Here is a 13,555-nt window from a genome sequence, read left to right on the forward strand (position 1 = left end):
GTGGCCAAAGTATTGGAGTTTTAGCTTCAACATTAGTCCTTCCAATGAACACCCAGGACTGATCTCCTTTAGGATGGACTGGTCGGATCTCCTTGCAGTCCAAGGGACTCTCAAGAGTCTTCTCCAAAACCACAGTTCAAAAGCATCAATTCTTCTGTGCTCAGCTTTCTTTATAGTCCAACTCTCTCACATCCATACATGACTACTGGAAAAACCATAGCCTTGACTAGATGGACCTTTGTTGACAAATGTCTCTGCTTCTTAATCAAGACAGTGTGGCACTAGAAAAAGATATATACTGACAGATCACTGGACTAGAACTGAGAATCCAGAACTGAACACATACATCTGTGGGTCAACTGATTTTCAACAAGGTTGCCAAGACCATTCAATGGGGAAGGAATAATTTTTTCAACAAATGGTGTTGGGACAACTGGATGGCCACATACAAAAGAACTGTTTTCTGGTATTACAAAATCTGGGTTTCCCTGATAGCTCAACTAGTAAAGAATCTGCAGTGAAGGAGACCCTGGTTTGATTCCTGGGTCAAGAAGACCCCCTGGAGAAGGGATAAGCTACCCACTCCAGTATTCTTGGGCTTGCCTGGTGGTTCAGATGGTAAAGAATCCCACATGCAATGCAGGAGACATGGGTTCCAACCCTGGGTTGGGAAGATCCCCTGGCGGAGGGCATGGCAACCCACCCCAGACACGAGCCTGACGGGCTAGAGTCCATGGGGTCGCAAAGGGTCAGACATGACTGAGCGACTAAGCACAGCACATTACAAAGTCTAACATTTCCTGTGCTGCATTTGAGCCTTGCAGGGCCCCAAAGTCTTAAACGTAAGATTCCTTGTTCTTGTGAGTTATGCCTCCCACCCTGCAGGAAAGGTTTCCCATCTGACTAGTTTCTCTGTCAGCTGCACCAAGTACAACACACTCCATCCTCAGTCTAATGGGCTTTATCTCCTTGCCAGTCCATGAAATTTAAACAAGCCAGTCACAAACAAGCCAATGATCTCCCATGGGAGCCAGGGATCACCTCATCCTCTGGATATTCCAAAGTCTGCCTCCCACAGCCTCTGCTTATCCTTACTATTCTCAAGTGCAGCCCCCATGTGGCCCTGTATGATACACTGTGTCCTCTCTGGGGCTGCAAGCATGATTGATTAATAATCTTCTATTGGATTTCATCTGTCCAGTGCTAGATATCATGCGTTCAGCCATCTCATACTATTTATGATAGAGGATACCTCCCTCACCAACTAGGTAAATAGTAGGTGGTCAAAACATCTTTACCTCACAACAGATACCAAACAATTCAAACTGGATCAAAGTCCCTAAATGTAAAAGCTAAAACTATAAAGTTCATAGAAAACACAGTATTTGACAAAGAATTCTTAAATATGACACTAAAATCATGAGCAACAGAAGAAAAAAATAAACAACTTCATTAAAATTCAAAGGATTTTTAAATATTTATTTATTTACCTGGCTGCACCAGGTCTTAGCTGTGGCACATGGGATCTTCGATCTCAGTTATGGCATGGGGTCGCATCGGGGATCTTTAGTTGTGGCATTCGAGCTCTTAGTTGCAGCATTGGGGATCTAGTTCCTGACCAGGGATCAAACTGGGGCCTCCTGCATTGTGAGTGTGGAGTCTTAGCCACTGGACCACCAGGGAAGTTTAAAATTTAAAAATTTTGTGCTTCAAAAGACACCATTAAAAAAGTAAAAAACACAACACATATAATACAACGAAAGAAAATACTTTTAAATCATATATGTGATAAGGACCTTACATCTAGGCTATGTAAAGAATTATTACAGCTCATTTAAAAAAAGAGAGAGAACCCAATTTTTTAAATGAGCATTTCTCTAGCCAATAAGCATATGGAAAGATTCTCAATATCATTAGTCAACAGAAAGTTGCAAATCAAAAACAAAATGAGATACCACTTCACACCAATTGAGATGGCAAGAATTAATAGGTCAGATAATAACAGGGCTGATGAGGATGTAGAGAAATCAGAGCACCCACACACTGTTGATGAGCATATAAAATACTTCAGTCCTTTGAAAAACATTCTGGTAGTTTCTCAAATGATTAAACACAGAGCTACCACATGACCCAGCAATTCAACTTTTAGATGTACACTCCAGAGCAATGAAATATATGCCAACACAAAAAAATGTGTAGGAATACTTACAGCAGCATTAATCATAGTAGACAAAATGTTGGGGGAAACCCAAATATCAGTCAGTGGACAAATGCAGAAATAAAATGTAGTATATGCATACAATGAAATATTATTTGGCCATAAAAAGAAGTACTGATATATAGTACAGCTTGTTGTTGTTGCCAAGTTGCTAAGTCATGTCTGACTCTTTACAACCTCATGGACTGAAGCAAGCCAGCTCCTCTGTCCTCCACTGTCTCCCAGAGTTTGCTCAGATTCATGTCCATTGAGTCAGTGATGCTATCTAACCATATCATCCTCTGCCACTCCCTTCTCCTTTTGCTTTCGATCTTTCCCAAAATCAGGGTCTTTTCCAATGAGTCAAATCAGGTGGCCAAACTGATTGTTCAGCAACAATCCTTTCAATAAATATTCAAGGTTGATTTCCTTTAGGATTGACTGGTTTGATCTCCTTGTGGTCCAAGTGATGCTCAAGAATCTTCTCCAGAACCACAATTCAAAAGCATCAATTCTTCAGCTCTCTGTCTTCTGTACGGTCCAGCTCTCATATCTGTACGTGACTACTGGAAAAACCATAGCTTTGACTATATATGGACCTTTGTTAGAAAGCAATCTCTGCTTTTGAATACGCTTTGTCATAGCTTTTCATCCAAGAAGCAAGAGTCTTTCCATTTCATGGTTGCAGTCACCATCTTGAGCAATTTTTGAGCCCAAGAAAATAAAATATGTCACTGCTTCCACTTTCTCCCCTTCTATTTGTCATGAAGTGATGAGACAATATGCCATGATCTTAGTGTTCTGAATGTTATTTTCACACTAGCTTTTTCACTTTCCTCTTTCACTCTCATCAAGAGGCTCTTTAGCTCCTCTTCACTTTCTGCCATTAGAGTGGTATCATCTGCATATATGAGTCTGTTAATATTTATCCCAGCAATCTTGATTCCAGCTTGTGAGTCATCCAGCCTCATATTTCACATGATGTACTCTGCATAGAAGTTAAACAAGCAGGGTGACATATACATCCTTGTTGGACTCCTTTTTCCAATTTTGAAGCAGTCTGTTGTTCCATGTTCAGTTCTAACTGTTGCTTCTTGACCCACATACAGGGTTCTCAGAAGAGGGGTAGTGGTCTTCTGAGGTGGTCTAGTACTCCCATCTTCTTAAGAATTTTTCCCCAGTTTGCTTTGATCTACACAAAGGCTTTAGCATAGTCAGTGAAACAGAAATAGAAGTTTTTCTGGAACTCCGTTGCTCTCTCTGTGTTCCAAGGAATGTTGACAATTTGATCTCTGGTTCCTCTGCCTTTTCTAAACCTAGATTATACATCTTGAAATTCTCCGTTTAAGTACTGCTGAAGCCTAGCTTGAAGGATTTTGAGTATAACCTTGCCAGCATGTAAAGTGAGCACAAGAGTATGGTAGTTTGTACATTTTGGGGTACAGTTTGAAAAGTGTTAGTTGCTCAGTCATCTCTAACTCTTTGTGACTGCATGGACTGTAGCTTGCCAGGTTCTTCTGTTCATGAGATTTCCCAGGCAAGAATTTTGGAGTGGGTTACCCTTCCCTTCTCCAGGGGATCTTCCCAACCCAAGGACTGAACTCGGGTCTCCTGTATTGTGGGATTCGCTGGTAGCTCAGCTGATAAAGAACCGGCCTACAATGCAGGAGACACTGGTTCAATTCCTGTGTCAGGAAGATCCATGGGTGAAGGGATAGGCAACCCACTCCAGGATTCTTGGGCTTCCCTAGTGGCTCAGCTGGTAAAGAATCTCCCTGCTGTGTGGGAGACCTAGGTTCCATCCCTGGGTTGGGAAGATCCCCTGGAGAAGGGGATGGCTATCCACTCCAGTATTCTGACCTGGAGAATTCCATAGACTACAGTCCATGGGGTCGCAAAGAGTCAGACATGTCTGAGCGACTTTCACTCCTGTATTGCAGGCAGATTCTTTACTGTCTTAGCCACCAGAGAAGCCTTTTGGTACAACTTAGATGAATCTTAAAAAAAACATTATGCTAAGTGAAAAAAGTTAGTCACAAAAGCCTCCATATTATATGATTCCATTCATATGAAAGACCAGAATAGGCAATCTCTAGAGGCAGAAGGTAAATTACTGGTTGCTTAGAGCTAAGAAAGTTATGGGGGAGGAGGGTGATAATAGCTAAAGGTTACAGAGTTATTTCCTGAGGTGAAGAAAATGTTCTAAAATTGAATGTGGTGACAGTTGCACATCTCTGTGAACATATGAAAAATCATGAAATTATACACTTTACAAGGATGAATTGCATAGTATGAAAATCATATCTCAATAAAGCTGTTTAAAATATATAGTGGCTACTACCAGAAGAGTACTACATTATATTCAAGGTGACTGACACAAATACACAGATGACTTATCTATAATAGATAGTTTTTTTTTTTTAAGTAAGCAAATTTGGTATTATTCCTTGCTTGGAAAGAATTATGTTTTCCTATAACATATTTCTTGGTGCTAGTATACAAAAAGGATTGAGTTGGATGATCCACTGGTCTGAATAAATACATCATTTTGTGTTTTTTATATTATAAGCACAAAGGTGGGGACATGGACAGAACTTTTAGAATGTAAGCTCTGAGTAGAATGAACATATTCTTTTTCCTCATTACAACTTCTCCTAGTTCCTTGAAACCATCATCCCTCTTCTGATTTTATTATAATTGTCTCTTTGCAAAACTTAGACAGAGCTACCTAAAATGATGTTCTATTTAATCTTCAAGAAGCATGGTGGGGCCTGGATCGACCACGACTCTATTTGGTAACCCCTGGCAGATAGCAGCCTTCTCTGGGGCTCTTCAGAAGGCAACTCAAGTGTTGCCCACAAAAAATGAGTAACCCTTGGTGCCTCCCATTCTGTCACACAATGATGAACATGGACAAGGATGTGTTCTATCACTTGGACAGCCTCAAGTGTTTCAGCACTCAGTCACAGCCCACTCCCCACAAGTGACCCAGGAAGCTGTTGAAGGAGTTTGTGTTCCAGTAAATCAAGTAATACAGCCCATGCTCCAGGATGTTGGAGTGAAGAGGTCAGGCAAAACTGTGGGCAGGTATAGGTGGAGACTACATCCCAAAATGTCCTCTTAAATAAGTCATGGTTAATTTGTCCTTTCTGCAGCCACCAAGCTAGCAACAGGAAGATTCTTCTAACAATGGAAATGCATTTAAATTCTTGGTCTGGAAAAGTTTAACTGGATTTGAATCTCTTTACTATCTCACAAAAAGTCCAATATTACATTTGCCAGTGAAAAAAACCTTTTAAAAATCATTTTTGAAACTGATTTCAATTCCTACAGATGTCCTAAAAATTGTATTTTAATTTTTATATATACTTACTTATTATATTAATAATGACTATCAAGAATTTAAATGTATCACCTCTTAAAAGTCTTAATCAATAATGGCATATGGCTATTCTAAAGGGAAAAAAATCTGATATTAAAAATGATATGCTCAGAAAACAAACTGAAATTTTTCATTAAGACATTTTAAAGGATTTTATTTAGAATTGCAAACAAATTCAAAAGCAATATCTTCTATAGTATTTTCTTTCTTTTTTTTTTTTTACTTTTAAAAATTTAATTTTATTGAAGTATTGTTGCTTTACAATGTTGTGTTAAACTGTGGAATACAGCAAAGTGATTCAAATATATATATATATATATATATATATGTTGCTTTTTATATTCTTTTCCATTATGATTTATCCCAGGAGACTGAATATAGTTCCCTGTGCTGTACAGTAGGACCTTGTTGTTTCAGCTTAGTCGCTCAGTCTGTTCCGACTCTTTGCGACCCCATGCAATGCAGCACACCAGGCCTCCCTGTCCATCACCAACTCTCAGAGCTTGCTCAAACTCATGTCCATCGAGGTGATGCCATCCAACCATCTCATCCTTTGTCGACCCCTTCTCCTCCTGCCTTCAATCTTTCCCAGCATCAGGGTCTTTTCCAATGAGTCAGTTCTTTACAGCAGGTGGCCAAAGTATTGGAGTTTCAGCTTCAGCATCATTCCTTCCAGTGAATATTCAGGACTAATTTCCTTCAGGATTGACTGATTGGATCTCCTTGCAGTCCAAAGGACTCTCAAGAGTCTTCTCCAACACCACAGTTCAAAGCATCAATTCTTTGGTGTTTAGCTTCATTTATAGTCCAACTCACACATCCATACATGACTACTGGAAAAACCATAGCTTTGAATAGACAGACCTTTGTTGGCAAAGCAGTGTCTGATTTTTAATAATGCTGTCTAAGTTTGTCACTGCTTTTTTTTTCAAAAAAGCAAATGTCTTTTAATTTCATGACTACAGTCACCATCTGAAGTGATTTTGGAGTCCACAAAAATAAAGTCTGTCACTGTTTCCATTGTTTCCCCATCTATTTGCCATGACGTGATGGGACTGGATACCATGATCTTAGTTTTCTGAATGTTGGGTTGTAAGCCAACTTTTTCACTCTCCTTTTTCACTTTTATCAAGAGGCTCTTTAATTCTTCTTCGCTTTCTGCCATAAGGGTGGTGTCATCTGCTTATCTGAGGTTATTGATATTTCTCCCTGCAATTTTGATTCCAGCCCATGCTTCATCCATTCCAGCATTTCTTATGATGTACTCTGCATATAAGTTAAATAAGCAGAGTGACAATATACAGCCTTGATGGACTCCTTTCCTGATTTGAAACCAGTCTGTTTTTCCATATCCAGATCTAACTGTTGCTTCTTGGCCTGCATAGAGATTTCTCAGGAGGTGGGTCAGGTGGTCTGGTATTCCCATCTCAGTTTTCCAATGTTTGTTGTGATCCACACAGTCACAGAATTTGGCATAGTCAATAAGGCAGAAGTAGATGTTTTTCTGGAACTCATTTGCTTTGTTGATGATCCAACAGATGTTGGCAACGTGATCTCTGGTTGTTCTACCTTTTCTAAATCCAGCTTGAACATCTGGAAGTTCTCGTTTATGTACTGTTGAAGCCTGGCTTGGAGAGTTTTGACCATTACTTTATTTATTTTTGTTTAATTAATTAATTTATTTATTTTTAATTTTTACTTTACAATTCTGTATTGGTTTTGGCATAGATTGACATGAATCCACCACAGGTGTACATGCGTTCCCAAACATGAACCCCCCTCCCACCTCCCTCCCCACAACATCTCTCTGGGTCATCCCCGTGCGTCAGCCCCAAGCGTGTCATATCCTGCATCAGACATAGACTGGCATTTCAATTCTTACATGATATTATACATGTTTCAATGCCATTCTCCCATATCATCAAACCCTCTCCCTCTCCCTCTGAGTCCAAAAGTCCGCTATACACATCTGTGTCTTTTTTGCTGTCCTGCATACAGGGTCATCCTTGCCATCTTCCTAAATTCCATATATATGTGTTAGTATACTGTATTGGTGTTTTTCTTTCTGGCTCACTTCACTCTGTATAATCGGCTCCAGTTTCATCCATCTCATCAGAACTGATTCAAATGTATTCTTTTTAATGGCTGAGTAATACTCCATTGTGTATATGTACCACAGCTTTCTTATCCATTCATCTAGGTTGTTTCCATGTCCTGGCTATTATAAACAGTGCTGCAATGAACATTGGGGTACATGTGTCTCTTTCAATTCTGGTTTCCTCTGTGTGTATGCCCAACAGTGGGATTGCTGGGTCATAAGGCAGTTCTATTTGCAATTTTTTAAGGAATCTCCACACTGTTCTCCATGGTGGCTGTACTAGTTTGCATTCCCACCAACAGTGTAGGAGGGTTCCCTTCTCTCCACACCCTCTCCAGCATTTATTGCTTGCAGATTTTTGGATCGCAGACATTCTGACTGGTGTGAAGTGGTACCTCATTGTGGTTTTGATTTGCATTTCTCTCATAATGAGTGATGTTGAGCATCTTTTCATGTGTTTGTTAGCCATCCGTATGTCTTCTTTGGAGAAATGTCTATTTAGTTCTTTGGCCCATTTTTTGGTTGGGTCATTTATTTTTCTGGAATTGAGCTGCAGGAGTTGCTTGTATATGTTTGAGATTAGTTGTTTGTCAGTTGCTTCATTTGCTATTATTTTCTCCCATTCGGAAGGCTGTCTTTTCACTTTGCTTATATTTTCCTTTTTGTGCAGAAGCTTTTAATTTTAATTAGATCCCATTTGTTTATTTTTGCTTTTATTTCCAGAATTCTGGGAGGTGGATCATAGAGGATCCTGCTGTGGTTTATGTTGGAGAGTGTTTTGCCTATGTTCTCCTCTAAGAGTTTTATAGTTTCTGGTCTTACATTTAGATCTTTAATCCATTTTGAGTTTATCTTTGTGTGCGGTGTTAGAAAGTGATCTAGTTTCATTCTTTTACAAGTGGTTGACCAGTTTTCCCAGCACCACTTGTTAAAGACATTGTCTTTACTCCATTGTATATTCTTGCCTCCTTTGTCAAAGATAAGGTGTCCATATGTATGTGGATTTATCTCTGGGCTTTCTATTTTGTTCCATTGATCTATATGTCTGTCTTTGTGCCAATACCATACTGTCTTGATGACTGTGGCTTTGTAGTAGAGCCTGAAGTCAGGCAAATTGATTCCTCCAGTTCCATTCTTCTTTCTCAAGATTGCTTTGGCTATTCGTGGTTTTTTGTATTTCCATACAAATCTTGAAATTATTTGTTGTAGTTCTGTGAAAAATATCGCCGGTATCTTGATAGGGATTGCGTTGAATTTGTAAATTGCTTTGGGTAATATACTCATTTTCACTATATTGATTCTTCCGATCCATGAGCATGGTATATTTCTCCATCTATTAGTGTCCTCTTTGATTTCTTTCATCAGTGTTTTATAGTTTTCTGTATATAGGTCTTTAGTTTCTTTAGGTAGATATATTCCTAAGTATTTTATTCTTTTTGTTGCAATGGTGAATGGAATTGTTTCCTTAATTTCTTCTTCTACTTTCTCATTATTAGTGTATAGGAATGCAAGGGATTTCTGTGTGTTGATTTTATATCCTGCAACTTTACTATATTCATTAATTAGCTCTAGTAATTTTCTGGTAGAGTCTTTAGGGTTTTCTATGTAGAGGATCATGTCATCTGCAAACAGTGAGAGTTTTACTTCTTCTTTTCCAATTTGGATTCCTTTTATTTCTTTTTCTGCTCTGATTGCTGTGGCTAAAACTTCCAGAACTATGTTGAATAGTAGTGGTGAAAGTGGGCACCCTTGTCTTGTTCCTGACTTTAGGGGAAATGCTTTCAATTTTTCACCATTGAGGATAATGTTTGCTGTGGGTTTGTCATATATAGCTTTTATTATATTGAGGTATGTTCCTTCTATTCCTGCTTTCTGGAGAGTTTTTATCATAAATGGATGTTGAATTTTGTCAAAGGCCTTCTCTGCATCTATTGAGATAATCATATGGTTTTTATTTTTCAATTTGTTAATGTGGTGAATTACATTGATTGATTTGCGGATGTTGAAGAATCCTTGCATCCCTGGGATAAAGCCCACTTGGTCATGGTGTACGATCTTTTTAATGTGTTGTTGGATTCTAATTGCTAGAATTTTGTTGAGGATTTTTGCATCTATGTTCATCAGTGATATTGGCCTGTAGTTTTCCTTTTTTGTAGTATCTTTGTCAGGTTTTGGTATTAGGGTGATGGTGGCCTCATAGAATGAGTTTGGAAGTTTCCCTTCCTCTGCAATTTTCTGGAAGAGTTTGAGTAGGATAGGTGTTAACTCTTCTCGAAATTTTTGGTAGAATTCAGCTGTGAAGCCGTCTGGACCTGGGCTTTTGTTTGCTGGAAGATTTCTGATTACAGTTTCAATTTCCGTGCTTGTGATGGGTCTGTTAAGATTGTCTATTTCTTCCTGGTTTAGTTTTGGAAAATTGTATTTTTCTAAGAATTTGTCCATTTCTTCCAGGTTGTCCATTTTATTGGCATATAATTGCTGATAGTAGTCTCTTATGATCCTTTGTATTTCTGTGTTGTCTGTTGTGATCTCTCCATTTTCATTTCTAATTTTATTGATTTGATTTTTCTCTCTTTGCTTCTTGATGAGTCTGGCTAATGGTTTGTCAATTTTATTTATCCTTTCTTTCCTTCTGCTAACTCTGGGGTTCTCTAATTCTTCCTTTTCTAGTTGCTTTAGGTGTAGAGTTAGGTTATTTATTTGACTTTTTTCTTGTTTCTTGAGGTATGCCTGTATTGCTATGAACTTTCCTCTTAGCACTGCTTTTATAGTGTCCCACAGGTTTTGGGTTGTTGTGTTTTCATTTTCATTCTTTTCTATGCATATTTTGATTTCTTTTTTGATTTCTTCTGTGATTTGTTGGTTATTCAGAAGCGTGTTGTTCAGCCTCCATATGTTGGAATTTTTAATAGGTTTCCTCCTATAATTGAGATCTAATCTTAGTGCATTATGGTCAGAAAAGATGCTTGGAATGATTTCGATTTTTTTGAATTTATCAAGGTTATATTTATGGCCCAGGATGTGATCTATCCTGGAGAAGTTTCCATGAGCACTTGAGAAAAAGGTGAAATTCATTGTTTTGGGGTGAAATGTCCTATAGATATCTATTAGGTCTAACTGGTCTAATGTATCATTTAAAGTTTGCGTTTCTTTGTTAATTTTCTGTTTAGTTGATCTGTCCATATGTGTGAGTGGGGTATTAAAGTCTCCCACTATTATTGTGTTGTTGTTAATTTCCCCTTTCATACTTGTTAGCATTTGTCCTACATATTGCGGTGCTCCTATATTGGGTGCATATATATTTATAATTGTTATATCTTCTTCTTGGATTGATCCTTTGATCATTATGTAGTGGCCTTCTTTGTCTCTTTTCACAGCCTTTGTTTTAAAGTCTATTTTATCGGATATGAGTATTGCCACTCCTGCTTTCTTTTGGTCTCTATTTGCATGGAATATCTTTTTCCAACCCTTCACTTTCAGTCTGTATGTGTCCCTTGTTTTGAGGTGGGTCTCTTGTAAGCAGCATATAGAGGGTTCTTGTTTTTGTATCCAATCGGCCAGTCTTTGCCTTTTGGTTGGGGCATTCAATCCATTTACGTTTAAGGTAATTATTGATAAGTATGATCCCGTTGCCATTTGTTTTATTATTTTGGGTTTGGGTTTATACTCCCTTTTTGTGTTTCCTGTCTAGAGAATATCCTTTAGAATTTGTTGGAGAGCTGGTTTGGTGGTGCTGAATTCTCTCAGCTTTTGCTTGTCTGTAAAGCTTTTGATTTCTCCTTCGTATTTGAATGAGATCCTTGCTGGGTATAGTAATCTGGGCTGTAGGTTATTTTTCTTTCATCACTTTAAGTATGTCTTGCCATTCCCTCCTGGCCTGAAGAGTTTCTATTGAGAGATCAGCTGTTATCCTTATGGGAATCCCCTTGTGTGTTATTTGTTGTTTTTCCCTTGCTGCTTTTAATAGTTGTTCTTTGTGTTTGATCTTTGTTAATTTGATTAATATGTGTCTTGGGGTGTTTCGCCTTGGGTTTATCCTATTTGGGACTCTCTGGGTTTCTTGGACTTGGGTGATTATTTCCTTCCCCATTTTAGGGAAGTTTTCAACTATTATCTCCTCAAGGATTTTCTCATGGTCTTTCTTTTTGTCTTCTTCTTCTGGGACTCCTATAATTCGAATGTTGGAGCGTTTCATATTGTCCTGGAGGTCTCTGAGATTGTCCTCATTTCTTTTAATTCGTTTTTCTTTTTTCCTCTCTGATTCATTTATTTCTACCATTCTATCTTCTATTTCACTAATCCTATCTTCTGCCTCCGTTATTCTATTATTTGTTGCCTCCAGAGTGTTTCTGATCTCATTTATTGCATTATTCATTGTATATTGACTCTTTTTTATTTCTTCTAGGTCCTTGTTGAACCTTTCTTGCATCTTCTCAATCCTTGTCTCTAGGGTATTTATCTGTGATTCCATTTTGACTTCAAGATTTTGGATCATTTTCACTATCAATATTCGGAATTCTTTCTCAGGTAGATTCCCTATCTCTTCCTCTTTTGTCTGGTTTGGTGGGCGTTTCTCCTGCTCCTTTACCTGTTGGGTATTCCTCTGTCTCTTCATCTTGGTTATATTGCTGTGTTTGGAATGGCCTTTTTATATTCTGGTAATTTGTGGAGTTCTCTTTATTGTGGAGCTTCCTCACTGTGGGTGGGGTTGTATCGGTGGCTTGTCAAGGTTTCCTGGTTAGGGAGGCTTGTGTTGGAGGTCTGGTGGGTGGAGCTGGGTTTCTTCTCTCTGGAGTGCAGTGGAGTGACCAGTAATGGGTTATGAGACGTCTAAAGTTTTGGAGTAACTTTGAACTGCCTGTATATTGAAGCTCAGGGGTGTGTTCCTGTGTTGCTGGAGAATTTGTGTGATATGTCTTGCTCTGGACCTTGTTGGCCCTTGGGTGGAGCTTTGTTTCAGTGTAGGTTTGGAGGCATTTGATGAGCTCCTATTGCTTAATGTTCCCTGTATTCAGGAGTTCTCTGATGTTCTCAAGCTTTGGACTTAAGCCTCTTGCTTCTGGTTTTTGGTTTTATTTTTACGGTGGTCTCTAGACTTCTCCATCTATACAGCACCAATGATATAGCATCTAGGCTAAAGATGAAAGGTTTCTCCACATTGAGGGGCACCCAGAGAGGTTCACTGGGTTACATGGAGAAGAGAAGGGGGAGGGGGTAGTTAGAGGTGACTGGAATGAGATGCGGTGAGATCAAAAGAGGAGAGAGCAAGCTAGTCAATAGTCACTTCTTTATGTGCGCTCCATAGTCTGGACTTCTCAGAGGTATTCACGGAGTTATACAGGGAAGAGGAGAGAGAGGAAATAGACAGAGGTGGCCAGGAGGGTAAGAGAGAGGAATGAAAAGGAGAGAGACAGGTCCAGCCAGTAATCAGTTCCTTAGGTGCTCTCCACCATCTAGAACACACAGAGAATCACAGAGTTGGTTATAGAAGAGATGGGGGGAGGGGGAGAGACAGAGGCCACCTGGTGGAGAAAAAGGAGAGTCCAAAAGGAGGAGAGAGTGGTCAAGCCAGTAATCTCGCTGTCAGGTAAGATTGGGTTATGAAATGTACAAGATTGACAACAAAAACCGAAAAGCCAAGATTAAAAACCTAGAGTAGAGGTTAGATTTTCAAAAATACAATGTTAAAGAGACGAAGCAGAAGGAAGAAAGAAAAAAAGAAAAAAGATAAAAAAAAATAATATTAAGAAAAAGAAATAAGGAAAAAAAATATATAAGAAAAAAAAAAACCCAAGATTAAAAAAGAAATACCAACAACAACCATGCGAAGACTATATATGGTGTTTGCTTTAAAAAAGTAGAGTCTTTTTTTTTTTTT

General features: G+C 38.7%; 1 long non-coding RNA gene across 1 annotated transcript in view; it reads right to left on the minus strand.

Moving 5' to 3' along the window:
* Positions 1–247: 247 nt before the first annotated feature.
* LOC120878012 overlaps positions 248–13,555 on the minus strand; it is a 19,632-nt gene continuing 6,324 nt past the window's right edge. The window contains exons 2-3 of the long non-coding RNA XR_005724438.1: positions 7,654–7,659; positions 248–260 (exon numbers count right to left, since the gene is read on the minus strand). This is a non-coding gene — a long non-coding RNA (uncharacterized LOC120878012). The remainder of the gene's footprint in view (positions 261–7,653; positions 7,660–13,555) is intronic.

The sequence above is a fragment of the Oryx dammah genome, unplaced genomic scaffold, assembly GCF_014754425.2.
Source record: "Oryx dammah isolate SB20612 unplaced genomic scaffold, SCBI_Odam_1.1 HiC_scaffold_18, whole genome shotgun sequence".
Lineage (NCBI taxonomy): Eukaryota > Metazoa > Chordata > Mammalia > Artiodactyla > Bovidae > Oryx > Oryx dammah.